Here is a 14,910-nt window from a genome sequence, read left to right as displayed (position 1 = left end):
AAGCAGCATTTTTTAACACATTATACTTTTAAAAAGGATCTCTGTCTATTCTTGGAAATATCTTCGTAGGATTAGCTGTAAACTACCTACATTTTGAGTTCTTAACCTGCACAAATTGTTGCTTGGTTCTTTGATTAGAAAGGCAGATTTGATTACATTTCAGATGGGAGTCACCTTCTAAGCATTTTGAGTTGTCCCAAGGCATCTCCATGCCTTGCTGTTTTGGGATTATACAACAAAACAATTTTTTTTTTTAATTGTTTAATTCAGCTGAAAAACTCCTATATTTTTCCTCTGGGTCCTTGTAACATGATATTTAGCTTTGGGGCTAATTTTATTCAATATTTATTTATGCATTAAAATACAAACTCTGTGTTTGTGTGTGTATATATATATTTACTAACTTGTATGGAGAAGCAGCACAAAATTCTTCTGAAGGTGCAGATACCTGTGAACAATGCAACAGAAGACCTAGATATTGCTAAAACATAGTACTTCTAAGTCAGTTAATAAGCAAGTCTGTGTGATTAAGGAGAGTTCCACTGGAGAGATCGCAATTCACGTTACCGAAAAAGGCAATGGAAACAGAAATAAGTTACTTAACTTGAGATAACATGCAAGCAAATGATAATCAAGAAGACACTCTGCAACATCAACAGGATTTGGCAGTTAGGGTACATTTTAACAAATCTTCAACTCAAATGTTCCCATCATACCATATGGATATCATAGCTGGAAATTCATCAGCAGTGCCAACAGATGTCAAAAAGCTTTCAAAGCAACTGCCTTAGAAAAGATTATACATATTAACTTAAAACAATGTATAAACATGCCAAAATTTCTCAGAGTTCATCAGCCTTCTCCCTGTGCTTGCCCTGAAAGACCATGAAAATATTCTGAGGCTCACATGAAGAATGAAGCCTGGGTATTTTCCATTGCAGGGCAGCAAAATGAAGATGCAATGGGCCAAATAAAATTCTCTCCAAATGAGAGGTTTTGGAATAGAAAAAAAGTGGATTTAGCAACACAGAAAAAAATTCTCAACAGGACAGTGGTGGCATAACCTTATTAGTGCCATAAACAACATCTGATTCTGTGGGGAAGACTGAATGGAACAAAAATGTTGATTAAACACTAATGTTAGACTGGAGGAATGGGAACTTTTCAACTGTTCCGACAAAACTTTCTGAAGAAGACTGTATTCAGGCAGAGAAAAAAAGCCAATTTCTGGTTTTTTGGCTAACACCCAGAAATATTTCTCATTGTTGTGTATAAATGTTCCCTTCCTTCCTCCCATGCCATGCAGACAAAAAACTTTGTGACCAATTTAGCGGCCTCAGATGGAAGGGAATGATTTGACACCAACTGAGAGAAGATAGGAACACTCCCCCTCCCCAATCTGTTCATTAAAATGTGGCTTGTTGGCTCATGCTATGAGAAAACATGGGAAGTTCTCCTGAAATATTATTAAGAATTTCTAAATACAGTATTTCTATTTACTGCATGAAACTTCAAGGTAATCTTTGTATTTATTCTATGGCAATACTGAAGCCTGTTTTGCATCTGTTCTTAAAAGAAGAAATTCTTAATACATTCTGTGGAAGTAAAATATAACATTAAGATACAGTGGTGTGATCATGTGGAACATAACTGAATAATCTGAAGTCATTAATTCTTTGGCATTTCTCTTTAGAATGAGAGAGATGGAATGAAAATTTACCTGTCATAATGAAATACAGTAAAGGAAATACTTGCCTGCACAGAAAATCAACCCAGAGGTCATTGTAGTGTTATTTTATTTTTCCCTTTTTCTGAGAAATGATCGTGTTATCTTCTTAAGCAAATGAGATAAACACCAATATTACCCGGGGACTATTTTTTACAACTAACGGATGTCTTTTGTTAGCAGTCTTCTCTATGTGGTACACTTGAGGATTAGGATATGTCATTATCACAGAGTGGAAGACAACATTATGAATAATTACAGGCTTCCAATATCAAAATCCACATTTCACTCAAATAGCTGAAGTACTTATTCATTAAATAATGAATGATATAGAAGTAAAAAATTGTGGATTTGGTTGGTTTTGTGGTTTGTTTTATTTTTTCTTCTTTTCAAAATAATTTAGAAGATTCAGAAGATGACAGAGAAGACTAAGGATCTACTGCTACACGAAGCACAATTTCTAGTAATAATCTCTGGGTAAGAGTTTTATATATTTTTTACTGGGACATTTACTCTTCCTGAATACAGAAGACCATTGTCAGGGTATTCTAACTCAATATATACAACTTACAGCCTACCAGAGTGAAATGCAGTATTTTGTAGTTGCTTGTTAAATGAATTTGTCAAAGGGTATAAAGAAGAGTTTGGTCCATTTTTATAGAAAAGCAATTGTGGTTTACAATATGTTGAATCAACCATGTATTCGATACAAAATATGTCAGTTTTATAAAAGGCAAGCTAAAGAACTAAAAGTACTTCACCTAAAAGTATGGAAAGCTTATAAAAGCTGATGTGTTTAAAAAAAAAAAAAAAAAGAAAGAAAGATATTGCAGCTGCTAGTCCAAGAGAAATAAAATATGAAGAGAGCTAATTTTGCCTCTTCCCTCTCTGAGCCTTCTTCACAGGCAAAAAGCCAATAACCAAAGTTTCATTGCCTGGCTAGCTGATGAATTATGTCAATCCTATTTAGTCAACAGATCTCAACATGTGGACCATGGATCTCTGAGCATCTGTGGACTAATTCTAAGAGGTCTATAAAAAACTACTAAGAAAAATAAATTCATAGATACTGTATACCTACCAATGGAAGTAAAGTTTCTACGTTGGTCTACACCACCAGTGAAACTATACTAATATCCCAGGAACCAGAATGGCTGAAAATCACTGGTACTTGAACTTGAAGGATCACATAGGTTTGTATACATGATGTTTCTACATAGCATTAAAATTAATTTCCCAAAATAATAAATAGTAATGTAAATATGTTAGTCTATGTTTACCATTTCCTGATCTACTGAAAGTGAGCTCTAGTGCAATCTTAAAGTATTTCTAAAGTGCTACCCAAATAAAATCAAATAGTCAGATTATCCGAAAGAGTAAGACCTCATCTTAGCTGGCAACAAATCATAACGAAATACCAGTGGAATAAGTGACAATTTTCACCTACAACAGACCATAACAGCAATATTTCTTAAACTGTGAAGCTATTCAGGAACATATTCATGAACAGTCAAGATTAAGCATAAATTTTTATACTTTTGCTATTATCATTCTTGTATAGATATTTAAGTGTGTGTATATACATATATGTATGTGTGTGTATATATAGGTTTAAAAAAGCCCTAAATCAAAATTCTCAGGGAGAGGTATACAGAAGCAAGATAATTTCTACAGAACTCAGGAAATAGTGTATCACTAAATATTTACCCTATATTGTATTAGAGAGCAAGCTTAGTAACTTCAAAGCCAGTGCAGCCATTTTGCAGTATTTGAAAGATTATTTGTAGCTACTCATGTTAAGTAATCATTTCTAGGATCCTACAAGAATTGCACAATTATTTCTAATTTAATAATTAATATTTTAGTGATATTAATTATTAAACTAATTTCTCAACACAGGAAGACTATAAACTTTCTTTAGGTCCTAAAATAAGAAAAAGCAAGTACATATGAGAGGCAGCTCCTTTGACATAGTTCTGTCATGACCATTTACAGGCAGGGCAGTGTATATCAGGCCTTTCATCCAAGTGGGTCAGATCACACAAGATGCGGAATACCAGATCTTAAGTATACTATTTTGGCAGAATATGCACTATGCAATACTGAAAGTGCTGTAATTTTCATTAGTAACAGTAAGACTTTCAGAAATCTCTTCATTTTCTATTCAGAGAAAGTTTGTCAGCTGTCATTTACTGAAACACAAACATTATTACAGATTCAGCATCTGACTTTCACTGAAGTCCAGTGCTCTACTGTCTTTTCTAGCTGAGCTGTTATTAGTACAAAAAAGTACAACAGTATGCCCGACAGTCACAGACCAAATCCATGCTTCACCTGAGGTTTAAAACATAGTTTATCCTAAGTCACAATTCTGCCTTTTTCTTTAAGAAGAAAGCCCCTAATAATAACAACTCATTGTAAGATATTTCCCTAGTCAAGAAAACCCAGAGCTGCAGACTGGTGGAGGCTGGAGAAATGTTCTGGGACACTCTCTTCAGGCTAGCCCTGTTCTGACGCACTTCCCTACGCACTTGCCTTTAGCCACTGCCAAAGACTACGTAACAAATTGATTATTCTTTAGTCCAGGCCATTTGTGTGTTCCAAGTTCTTTACTGATGTATCCTAGGTTCAGCATCAGTTAGTTAAGGATGATATTTATACAATCTAAACACTGTATCTTTATGGAGTCCTTTGAAATTCATAGGCTGTATCCTACGTGAAGAAATGAGCACAGGCCACTTAGAAGACCTACCTCCTCCCATAGTATATGCATAGGTTGTGACTCCTCAAGACCTTCAGGGGAACAGGAGGAGGATATTCTGTTGTGAAAGGGCTGAGGCTGTTTCCACTTCAGGCTGTTTTCACTGGCTGTACTGCCCAGTGCAGAAAAACATGCCCAGACCATGTCTGTGACACTCAGGCTTGTTTGTAGTTGACAGGCATCATTACAGTGCTCTGGACTGTATTCAGGGAAGGATGTAGATGTAAACACTGTACCTGTTAAGTCATTTCTGAGGGAAATGTGGATATAAAAACCATATGCAAAAACTGCAAAGGAATGAGCAGGTAAATTTAGTTTTGTGAAGATAATTAATGTAGGTATATTTAGACTATGACATTAAACACAAAACTCTCTTTTACTTTTTTGCTTTTGTTTTTACTGACAACCTGTTACTGCTTTGATTAGTATTTCCTTCCCTAGATACAGGGATACATGCTCCAGTCAGTAGTATTTTTACAAAGGTATTTAAAGTCCAGGAAAAAGTTCAACTTCTAGCTACATTTCAAGTGTGTGTATGCCTGCACTTGACTTCCTCAGCATTGACTTCTGCAGCTTTTTCTTTTGGAGACTTGATCCATTTGAACCTTCAGTAAGATGGTAAATGTAGTATGCATTTAAGTTCTTAACCTTTCACATAACTGACTGAAGGTCAAGCCTATTAGACTCGCTTCAGCTCACATCAATTATCCCCACCATTGAAGGTGATGTAACTACGATTTCAGCTAATTAAGTCTGTAATATTGAGATAGAGTGTTTAACAAGCCTCAACATGGGAGAATCAAGTTAACTCTGTCAATCTTCTTTGTAATAATGCATTTTGTCATATAAACAGTCCAAGAGTCTAAGATTTGTAGATTTGCCTTTGGGTATTTGTATTTGGGTACCTTTTCCTGATAGGCATAGGCAAATGTGTACCTCTTGCAGTAAAATATCCTTCAATGGCATTCAGTGACATTGCACTAAATATATCCTAATATTGAAAAAGGTAGAGCTTATTTTACATTCTAGAAATAATTTATCACCTGTAAATGAGAAAACCAGAAACATACCCTCTAAGCAGTATCTAGTTAATAACTGTAAACAGAGAAGTATCTATCCAGTCATTCCTAGCAATCAGTGTTAATTTTCACTGTCTTTGCATAGCTGTAGATAATAACATTCCTGTTAATTTACAACTATGTTCTAATCCTTAATTTAAAACTCTACAGAGATTTTGATCTTAGCACCTGAACAATCATTTGAAAATGTGTGAAGTGGCAGAAGAATACTAGTAAACTTGAGACCTAGGTTTTGTCCAAAGGTAAATATTCAAGTAGAAAAGCAATGAAAAATTCCTAACTAAAGGGACATCCCAGTGATGACTCCATTTGAGGGTGGCTGGTCACAACCTAGCTCATGCATGTGGTTACACAGTCCTCCATCTTCCCGGTCTCTGGTCACACCATCTGAAAGGATATAGATGCTGGAGTTTGGAAAAGCTGAGAATGCTTCTTCTTCCTTTCTGGGGAGGATTGGAAAAATTCCTGCACTTTTTCAAGTTTCAAAGTTGGACTACAGCTGGACTACACTGTATTGTAAGTTATGGTTAAAGTTTTTCGAAATTGAAATGGGAACAGTTTGAATTAGGAGTCAAACCCAGAATAAACCCCTATTTAATATTCAGTGTAAATGTAGTGATCACATTTTTAGTCTTTACAGATGGAACTTCCACTGGCATAAACTGATTAATACCATTAACAATATATACGAGGTAAAGATGTGATTCTAAAAATCTACAAGAAACAAGATCTTACACAGGAAATTTTACATATTCTATTGATGTCTTTACATAAATTTTTTTCATTTAAAATCACTAGTACAAGTGACCTTATTTTCATATATTTTCATGACGTCTGCACAATAGTATTAATGTTAAATATTACTAATTCAGTAATTTCTAATTGACAAGGCAGGACTCCATGCTGTCTTACTCATTTGGAATGTTATTTAGCTGATGCTTAATATGAAATAATAATTATTATCTTCTAAATATAAATGTACTGCTACAGTAGCACTCAAGTTAAAGTACAAGGAGTGCAAAACCCTTCTATCAAGCTTTCTATGACAAATTAGCATTCAACCCTTGCCACTAGGAGAGTGCCATTAATTATGCTTAGACAGCACAACAAAGACAACAGGTGCTTGTAGGAAGGTCATACAAAGGGCTTCACATGGAACGAAGAAGTGATTGTTATGATAACGCAAAGCAGTATACAGTCTGAAGAAGAATGTATTTCTTGAAAATTGTTAATGGTTCTAAACAAGGAAAAATTAGCCGGTATCCTCAAGAATACAACAGGCTTTTAGATTAAATGTAGTAATAAAAAAAATACAAGCACAGATGTGCCAAGCTGATCCAGCTTGAGGAAATAAAACATTTCATTAACGATGTCACAACTTTGTCCTCTTTAACTGGCTTTAACTACAGTTTTCTTTTATGTACAGAAGAAAGCAGCTTTTAAGATGTATTCTTCCAATCTGAACATGTTACTTACAAAAGCAATGAGCAGTACTTATCAGCAAGAAATAAGGGAGGCCTACTTTGCTACTAAATGATGAATTAATTCAACTGTCCATGGGACAAGAAAGCTTAAAAAGAGGTTAGATGAATATGGCTGTATTTGTATAGCTGGGGTAGACTCCTCATCAAAAGGCAGAAGAGACACCAGGAATATTATTAACATGGCTACAACTATATTATGCAACTAGAAGTACTTGGCAGTCCTTCCCGTTTTCATCTACTCCACTTTACAGTAACAGACTGCTCCTGTTCTACCTGTCTCATGGCCATTGCAGAGACTTCTCTAATTTTCTTTTCCAAAATATGTGGTACCAGATCTTTTTCCTAGTAGTTATAGAATTTGACTGGGTTGAACATTCCTGGACACCTAGAAGTAAAGAGAGGAATCTGTAGAACAGAGCAATCTTCTGGGCAGTAGCAGAAATTATCTGCCCATCATACAAACACAGTATTTTAAATGGAAGCTCCTTCTTGTGCTTGAGCTCCTGTCCTGACCATGTTCTACAACTGTGATGAAACACAGCTCAAATACCAGACTCATGTTTAAAGCATTACATGTTGTCTGTTGTTCAGACAGTACAACAGCCATTCTGTTGTAAAACCAAAAGGCAACTTTTTTCTTGCATCCTATTAACAGCCATACACAGGCCATGATTAACCTGGTGACGTTAAGTCACAAAACCAATTTACATGATGGTATCTAGAAGTGGAGCATGATTCTGAACAACCAACTACACCTTTGTAATAAAAGCCGAGTTGTCCTTGGAATAGCCAAGATGATGTGTTTTGTGGCTCTACTTTATTAGCCCTCTCAATTTTTTAGGAAGAAGAAAAAGGAAGAGATAATAGGCCAAGAATTTTCTTTCCCCTGGTGACCCACACAAAAGGCTACCCCTGTCACCCCCATCTCTGACACCATGGGAGAGAGCACATTTCTACCCTCTGAATAAGCAGGCCAACTTTATCTTAACTAAAGAATGAGAGTGCCTCCTTGATTTCCTACGCAGTGAGACTGGCTATTATGATAGCACCAACTAGTACATAATATGGGCTGCTAAAATCCTGACACTATCTCCACTTATGATTTAAAAAAAAAAAAAAAGAGATTGTTTTAAAACAAGTATTTAATATTCCTTAAAACTCTCCTCTTTTATACACAGATTAACATATTTAAAATTGTGAGTCTGCTGCCCTCCTCCAGGCAAACCACTTCTAAAATCATTAATATTAAAAGTGTGAAATACAGTTGAGCTGATATTTCAGCAGATAACTCAATTTTTAAAAATGAAATATACTTGTCCTAGTTTAGATGAGCTTCCAAGTTTTAGCAAAAGCATTATACCTTTCTTCAAGGTTCCTGGGACACCTGAGATGGGAGAACCACCAGAAAGAAGAACTGCAAGTCTATCACGTGAAAAAGTACAGAGACCCTTACAAAGGATCCCTTATTAAGGTCTGGAGACCCTTGTTCACTTGGAATCTTGTTCATTCTGTGCATAAACATGTGATACAGGCCACAACAAAGGAAATCAAAGGAGCTGTGATGGTAGCAATGGAAAAATATGGACTTGAGGAATAGATGATGTGACCCAAGGTTCACATTATGTGGTAGCCTTTTTCTTAAGTACTTTTTCATATGGTACTATCTCACTTTCTAAAAGGATAATATTAAAGGTTCCTGTATCTTAAAACAAGAATGCAAGCAAACCACCACAGATCCCTAGTCGTTTCTGTGATTTATCTAGTATACTATGTAAGTTCTTGCTCTGGGCATTTAAAATACCCATGATAAAGTCATGATCAATATATATATTTTCATCTTTCATGTCTATATCAATACTAAACTTCCGGTTTTATGCAGTGATAATGATCCCCAAAGTATTATTTTTTAGTGAACTATTAAGATTTTTTTTTAAATCAATAACAAGACTGACATACAATATATATCATAAAAGATCCATAAAAACATATTTCGCTCTCTTTCACTAGGATAGTAAATGGCAACTAGTTCTGCCAGCAGAGCCAAAGATGTGCAAGTTTAACTGAATGTATACTAAATATTCAATTCCTATAGAAGAGAGATGAAAGATAACACCAGCATTTATAAATCAGTGTCTGTACACAGAAAAAAGCAACGTTATTTGTAAGGATGACAACAGATATATAAATGACTTTTCAGCTGCTGGTATTTTTGTTACATCTCTTGCATTTCTAGGACCTATGACCATTCTCATCATTCTTTCAAATTTCTGAAGCAGGAATTAAGAAAAAAAAACCAAACCACAAACCCCTTTGTCTTGGCCTCAGTACCAGAGACATAGGAGGGTGTCCTGGTTTCAGGTGGGATAGAGTTAATTGTCTTCCTACTAGCTGGTACAGTGCTATGTTTTGAGTTCAGTATGCAAAGAATGCTGATAACGCTGATGTTTTCAGTTGTTGCTAAGTAGTGTTTAGACTAAAGTCAAGGATTTTTCAGCTTCTCATGCCCAGCCAGCGAGAAAGCTGGAGGGGCACAAGAAGCTGGGACGGGACACAGCCAGGGCACCTGACCCAAACTGGCCAACAGGTATTCCATACCATGGGACGTCACATCTAGTGTATAAACTGGGGGGAGTGGGGGCGGGGGATCGCCGTTCAGGGACTAGCTGAGTGTTGGTCGGCGGGTGGTGAGCAATTGCACTGCACATCATTTGTACATTCCAATCGTTTTATTATTGCTGTTGTCATTTTATTAGTGTTATCATTATCATTATTAGTTTCTTTTCTGTTCTATTAAACCGTTCTTATCTCAACCCACGAGTTTTACTTCGTTTCCTGATTTTCTCCCCCATCCCACTGGGATGGGGGGCGGGAGTGAGTGAGCGGCTGCATGGTGCTTAGTTGCTGGCGGGCGTTAAACCATGACAGAGGGAAGGGAAGAATAATGTCCTCTCTGCTTGACTATCTTTCATTTAGTCTTGACTGGAAAGCACTTGAACCCTTGAATACTTAAGTCAATCCTCTTCATTTAATACAGGCTTCATCTTCTCAATCAAAAAAACCAAGGATAAATAATATTTATTAGCCTCCCAGAGGTATTTTGAGACTAGCTAGTTAACCCTTACATAATTTATTATTAATTAATGTAGTGTTACATGTTCACTTACCATGTATAATCACCACCTACATTAGAGGTTTGCCCATGGGCAAAATAGAATTATTTCTATGTTTAATGGAAGGTTAAATGAAAGCAAGAAAATGCATAAACAGCTATTTCATATATGAGAATTTAAAATAACTCTGATAAAGATTTGGATTGCAACTCAGTGATTCCCTCCCCTCCCCCCTTATTTCATTTTAATACACTTTTAAAGCATATTCTACAAGAAAGGAAGATCTTACTCCTGTGGGAGATAAGAGTAAGAGCAAAAATGGAACAGATCCTGGAAACATTAAAATTAATGATGTCTGAGAAATCATTATGGTTATAAACCTTGAGCCTGACAGTTTTAATTCAAGGCTCACAAAAGCTGAGAAACAGTTAAATAAACTGAAGGACCAGATGGTCACAGCCTTTAGGGAATTCATTACAGACAGATAAATTGGGAAACAGGAGTCAGTGGTCAGAAACTAAAGATATTCTGAAGTGTTTTGAAGGGTCCAATTTCCGATGAAAAACTTGAGAAGATAATTTTTCTAGAGAAAACCCCAAAATAAACAGTGTTCCTGAAGACTGTGTTTCTAAGAGAGTTTTCAACACTTACTTACATTCCAAAAGGTTCATATGTGGTATCTCTATGCCCAAGTTCAGATCCCTGAAATGAGGTATTTTCGTAAGAATGGGCATCAAGACTTACATTTGTCAAAAGAGAAGGAAAATTTCCTCCCTCTTTGGTTGGATTTGTAACTTTTAACTTGTTTGATAAATAACTCAACGTGATCAATGACCAGGGTGCCAAGTAAGAAGATTGAAACATTGAAGATTTAAATCAATTGCTGTATATTATTTCATTAAGTTCAGCAGCTACAGTGAAGGACAAGCATAGGAATTGGTTTTAATTACCCCAAACTCTTTAGCCCTGTAAGGGGAATTTGTATATTACCTTCCCTCTCCTATTTACTTTCCAGCTGGATTTAAAAGAAAAGAAAGAAAGAAAAAAAAAAAGTGTCACACCTGCATAAAGGATTATTTACTTCATGGTTGTGTTCTCACTACAGAAGAGAGCCATATTCTACTGAAATTCTTTGGGTTGCACAATGCCCTGGAAACTTAAGATTAAGGTAATATAAATCTAAGATCCTTGGTAAATATGACAGCTACCACTCTCTTTTTTAAAAAAATAAAGCTTACTTTTATTTTTAAAAGTAGCTGGAAATAATTTGAAATTATCAATTTTTTTTTAATCTGAAAAGGATATTCTGATAACAATGTGGTATTAATTTAAGTTTTGTATGTCAGTGCATTTGGAGCTTTAAAAAAAATTATTTCTAGAGTCTATAACTGCAAGTAGGAATGGGACTTTCAGAGTGTAAATAGCTATTCTGGCATATCCCTTCCTTAACAGGGCAGCAGAAGTTAGGGAAAGAGACAGCTTCTTTCAGTATTTGTCTGCTAGAAATGGAATTATTCAGGAATTCTCATGTTTATACTACCAGACTGAATCTAGCTTTAAAACTAGTAGTCAAACATCTTAATCACCTAGCCTGTTCAATCAATATTCCATATAAAATTACTGACATGTTTTCTCACATGTTTTTGTCTAATTCTGACTGTTCATTTGTCCACACAGAAATAAAACGTTATCACAACTGGGTCTGGCAACCATACTGCCACTCGTGTCAGAAAAAACAAAGATTAAATGGATATGAAAACTGAATTACCATTTCAGTCTTTAGGGGGCTTTCTTTAGGTCAAAACTCAAGCATTTTAGTGACAGTGTTGGGAAGTGTGTACTATCTAGGAGGGTGCCCGTGGGCTTTGTCTGTTGTTCCTTACATATGCAAACGATTTAACTTTCTAAGACTTCAGTTGTGACAAACATCTCAGCAGTTGAAATGTAACAACATAAAACTTAAATTTCTTTCAACTTCTAGCACAGATAATTACAGGCAAACACAATGTCTTTCAAGTCATTATAATCTCAGAAAACTATGAGAGACTGGAAAAATTACACAACATTTTCCTGATTGGAGAAAAAAGACAGTAATTTAGTTCAGATGTCTAAGACAGGTCACTAATTATCGATATTGCATCAGTGACTCAAAAAAAAAATCAGCCTTTTTTAGCAAATGTAGACTCATCACTATACTGTGATGATAACATCATTCTCAGTAATAAACGTCAGTCAACAAGAATATCCACCCAATTTTGCTTCTAAATGATACAGACTGAAACAAATTCTCTCTAATACATTCTTCTGTCTCTATTGAGAGACAAACAAAACAATCTGTGTATTAAAACTTTCATTGTGTCTTGTGACTTATAAAACTGTGGAAGAATAGCCAGCTAGTATAAGAGCTAATATTTTAATTTGTCAATCAGATTCAGCAGGAAGAGATTAGCTTAATAAATTCTGCTATATATGGGATCATATTGTCCAGACTCCTCCTTTGGTATGACTGCTGTATCTATTTAGCCTCCAAAATTCAACAAAGCAGGTTATTTTCTGTTACATGGGGTGGGGTTTTTTGTTTGTTTTTGAGAATGCTATCCAACACCTCAAAATTCACAAAATATCACAAGTGAGGAAGATGACTTCTGGTTAGTGGAATACAGGGTAAGAAAGAGGGAGTTTGGGAGGAGATTACCAGTCCCTCCATAATACTTTTGAGTTAACAGCAGGAATAGACCAAGAAACAGACAAGGAGTAAGAATTCCTGCCACTTCCGCAGAGTTAGAGAAGTGTGGAAAGAAGTTGCCTCTTAAAGGAAGCTATTCTATAATGTGGTTTGTGACCAGTAAGAGGAATAAGAAGTCAGAAAACAAAATTAAAGCATTGGAAGGCTCACCCCAGTGATGGTCTGAGAAGTGTTACAAGGGTGGCACACGAACCCAAATGGGTTCACCATCAAGAAAGATTATCTACACTGTTCTGAAAACATTCAACATCAAAATGAAAGTACCCGACTCTTTATTTCAAAGTTGGTGAAAAATTTGACCAGTTAGCGAGTAGGATAGATAATACTGAAATTCAAACATGGAGAGAAGAGAATGACCTGAAACTACCCACTAAAGGGTATCCACGACTCTTCCAAAAAAACAACGACCAACAACCAAAACTCCAAGCCCTGCAAACAAGACTAAAATTATATTAACAAAAGCTAAAATGCAGAAGATCAAAGTTAGTATAAACTTTTATTCTTGAATTTTTCTGTTGGCCAAATGCAGATGATCCAAAAGATCTAAAGTAGCCCTTCACTTTTCGCTGTTTTGTTTTTGGGTTTTTTTGTGGGGCTTTTGTTTGTTGGTTGGTTTTAAAAATAAATAAATAAATAAATAAATAAATAACCAGTAAGGCCGTCTGTACTGAAAAGGAATGCAACAGCACTAGTGAGGTCACTTGGGTTCAGTATTGGCACCACAGGGTACAAAACTAATAACATTTAATTTAAATCCCTGCAAGAAATTTTTCACCAAGAATCTCTCTCACACATACACACACATATACATATGTATATACATTCTATAACAAAAATCTAAGTCATTCTACAAATGAAATTTTTTTCACTGCTTTCCCCTGTTTAGTATGACTGTAGGTAGACAAACACTTTATTCGGTTTCCAGTCCCTACATCCCTCATTGTCACTAGTAATGTCTACAAGTTTGTCTCTTAGAGGGAGAGTAAATGGCATCTCTTCCCCTCCCCACCCCCTGCTTGCCTGACAAGTTGTCCTGGTTTCAGGTGGGATAGAGTTAATTGTCTTCCTAGTAGCTGGTACAGTGCTATGTTTTGAGTTCAATATGCGAAGAATGCTGATAACACTGATGTTTTCAGTTGTTGCTAAGTAGTGTTTAGACTAAAGTCAAGGATTTTTCAGCTTCTCATGCCCAGCCAACGAGAAAGCTGGAGGGGCACAAGAAGCTGGGACGGGACACAGCCAGGGCACCTGACCCAAACTGGCCAACAGGTATTCCATACCATGGGACGTCACATCTAGTGTATAAACTGGGGGGAGTGGGGGCAGGGGATCGCCGCTCAGGGACTAGCTGAGTGTTGGTCGGCGGTGGTGAGCAATTGCACTGCACATCATTTGTACATTCCAATCCTTTTATTACTGCTGTTGTCATTTTATTAGTGTTAACATTATTAGTTTCTTCTTTTCTGTTCTATTAAACCGTTCTTATCTCAACCCACGAGTTTTACTTCTTTTCCTGATTTTCTCCCCCATCCCACTGGGATGGGGGGGGAGCGAGTGAGCGGCTGCATGGTGCTTAGTTGCTGGTTGGCGTTAAACCACGACACAAGTAAACACATGCTGCCATAAGACGCTGAGAAAAAAATTGCATGTGCATTGAAGCGTTTAGAAACAATGGTCCCCAAAATTTATAAATAATTTCAGATTTTCACATGAAATAGATTTTGATAAAAGGGACTAATTATTTTTTCTTTTCTCAATGATTTTTAAGACAGAAGTTTGAATTTTAATATATTAAGACAGATAAGTAACTGCTGGTTCCTTCTTTTCTTATCCCAGTATGTTTCTCACAACTTCTTTATATATTATGGTAAACGATGAAGAATTAAAAAGTTAATTTGTTTCAAGCTTTCGAAAAGACATGGAACTAATCTAAACACGTGGAAGAAGAGCAGCAGTAAAATTTCTTGCTCTATGAGAGTGCTAGCTGCTCACCATGTGGAAGTA

The sequence above is a fragment of the Haliaeetus leucocephalus genome, unplaced genomic scaffold, assembly GCF_000737465.1.
Source record: "Haliaeetus leucocephalus isolate CR32 unplaced genomic scaffold, Haliaeetus_leucocephalus-4.0 Scaffold184, whole genome shotgun sequence".
Lineage (NCBI taxonomy): Eukaryota > Metazoa > Chordata > Aves > Accipitriformes > Accipitridae > Haliaeetus > Haliaeetus leucocephalus.
Note: the sequence above shows the minus strand (reverse complement) of the source record.